Source organism: Dama dama, chromosome 32, assembly GCF_033118175.1.
Source record: "Dama dama isolate Ldn47 chromosome 32, ASM3311817v1, whole genome shotgun sequence".
Classification (NCBI taxonomy): domain Eukaryota; kingdom Metazoa; phylum Chordata; class Mammalia; order Artiodactyla; family Cervidae; genus Dama; species Dama dama.
This window is the reverse complement of record NC_083712.1, coordinates 38,632,123-38,634,884: the sequence shown is the minus strand read 5'-3', so window position 1 is coordinate 38,634,884 and position 2,762 is coordinate 38,632,123. Positions and strand designations below refer to the sequence as shown.

General features: G+C 44.4%; 1 non-coding gene across 1 annotated transcript; it reads right to left on the bottom strand.

The window, feature by feature from the left end:
• Nucleotides 1-826: 826 nt before the first annotated feature.
• LOC133050678 (U6 spliceosomal RNA) lies at nt 827-933 on the bottom strand. The gene has a single exon (XR_009691661.1). It is a non-coding gene; the product is annotated as a U6 spliceosomal RNA (small nuclear RNA).
• Nucleotides 934-2,762: the final 1,829 nt, after the last annotated feature.

Here is a 2,762-nt window from a genome sequence, read left to right as displayed (position 1 = left end):
TGGGTTTTCCCAGTGCACCAGGCCTGAGCACTTCTCTCATGCATCCAGCCTGGGCTGGTGATCTGTTTCACCCTTGATAGTATACTTGTTTCAATGCTGTTCTCTCGAAACATCCCACCCTCACCTTCTCCCACAGAGTCCAAAAGTCTGTTCTGTACATCTGTGTCTCTTTTTCTGTTTTGCATATAGGGTTATCATTACCATCTTTCTAAATTCCATATATATGCGTTAGTATATGGTATTGGTCTTTATCTTTCTGGCTTACGTCACTCTGTATAATGGGCTCCAGTTTCATCCATCTCATTAGAACTGATTCAAATGAATTCTTTTTAATGGCAGAGTAATATTCCATGGTGTATATGTACCACAGCTTCCTTATCCATTCGTCTGCTGATGGGCATCTAGGTTGCTTCCATGTCCTGGCTATTATAAACAGTGCTGCGATGAACATTGGGGTGCACATGTCTCTTTCAGATCTGGTTTCCTCAGTGTGTATGCCCAGAAGTGGGATTGCTGGGTCATATGGCAGTTCTGTTTCCAGTTTTTTAAGAAATCTCCACACTGTTCTCCATAGCGGCTGTACAAGTTTGCATTCCCACCAACAGTGTAAGAGGGTTCCCTTTTCTCCACACCCTCTCCAGCATTTATTGCTTGTAGATTTTTGGATAGCAGCCATCCTGACTGGCATGTAATGGTACCTCATTGTGGTTTTGATTTGCATTTCTCTGATAATGAGTGATGTTGAGCATCTTTTCATGTGTTTGTTAACCATCTGTATGTCTTCTTTGGAGAAATGTCTGTTTAGTTCCTTGGCCCATTTTTGGATAAAAATATGGAACGCTTCATGAATTTGCGTGTCATCCTTGTGCAGGGGCCATGCTAATCTTCTCTGTATCGTTCCAATTTTAGTATATGTGCTGCCGAAGCGAGCACTGATCAATCATTTTCTAACGTGGTGCTTGTTCGTGTGTTGGATCGTTTATTCATGACAACATTTTAATGAAACTTCTCCCATGTGGCCAGCACACTATCTTAGGTGCTGTGGGGAATACAGAAAGACATATATATGTATATATGTAAGAGTGAGCCTTGAGTTCGGCAAATTCCTTTCTATTGCTTATATATGGGAAAGTAGCTATAAAACATGGAATAAAGTGGTGAGGTCATAAAGTCCTAAAAGAAGTGCAGATGAGCTTTTCCTGGTGGCCTGGTGATAAAGAATCCACCTGCCAATGTAGGGACACAGGTTCAATCCTTGGTCTGGGAAGATCTCACATGCCATGGAGCAGCTAAGCCTATGTGCTACAACTATTAAGCCTGTGCTCTAGAGCCTCGGAAGTGCAACTACTGAGCTACATGCACTAAAGCCCGTTCTCCACAAGAGAAGCCACTGCAATGAGAAGCCTGCACGCGGCAACTGGAGAGTAGCCCCTGCTAGCTGCAGCTAGAGAAAGGCCTGTGCAGCAATGAAGACCCAGCACAGCCATGAATAAATAAAAATAAATTCATGAAATTATAATGAAATGATTAAAAATGTGCAGTTAAATTTTAGGAATGTTCAGAAGAAAGAGAGGACATTACCTGTAGGTAGATAGTGTGAGGTCTACTCTTATTGCCTCCAATCTCACCCCTCTCCCTTTAATTCTGTTTGCCATCGCCACCCTAATCATTCTAAAATACCCCTTTCAGCAAGCCCCGCTTTTTCTTAAAACCCTGAAATGATTTTCTGTTTCCCATTGAACCAATTTCAAAGTCGCTTTCAGACTGTCTTATTATCTCTAGCTCTGCAGGTATGATTTATTCCTTCTCCTTGGATGAGGGTTGGAGGGATGGGGGTAATGTCAGTTGCCTGCCATATTTTTGGCCTTCCTCATATAGCCTGTGATTTTGGCCTCAGTGTATCTTCCCTTGGGGATGTTGTCTGCGGGAATTTTTTTCCTGTTGATGTCTTGGGTTGTGGAGTGCCCACGCTTTCCTCCTATGTGTTTGTGTACTGTAATGAATTAGCATTTTCAACTTCAAGAGGCGAAGGACTTCCACACCTGGCCTTTGAGCTGTAGCCTGAGCTGAAGAATGGACAGTCTGTTGGTGGATAGATAGCCCAGGTTCTACCAGTTCCTAGTCTCAGCTAGGGAGCCTGGCTCCTGCTTGTGGGGCCATGGGGTTTCTGACCTTGACTTGGCATTTGAGCCTTAGCCTCTGTAGCTTGTGTTTTACTGAAGACCTGGAGGCTTTAGGTGGCTCATTCCCTATGTCTGTATCTCTACCCCCAATCTGACATCTGGCCAAATCCGAGTGGTGGCTCTTGTATTCAGTTGCCCACTGTCACCTCTATTTGGATGTCAGGCTTCTTTGGTGGCTCAGCTGGTAAAGAATCCGCCTGCAATGCGGAAGACCTGGGTTCAATCCTTGGGTTGGGAAGATACCCTGGAGAAGGGAACTGGCTACCCACTCCAGTATTCTGGCCTGGAGAATTCCATGGACTATATAGTCTATGGGGTCAAAAAGAGTCGGACACGACTGAGCAACTTTCACTTTCACTGTCATGGCCATCTCATATTTAATGTGTTCAGAACTGGATTCCTGATGTGTTAATACATGTTAATACAGAAGTAGAAGAGGGCAAAAGAGGATGAGATGGTTGGATGGCATCACCAAAATGGACATGAACTTGGGCAAACTCCGGGAGATGGTGAGGGAGAGGGAAGCCTGGCTTGCTGCAGTTCATGGGGTCTCAAAGAGTTGAACATGACTTGGCGACT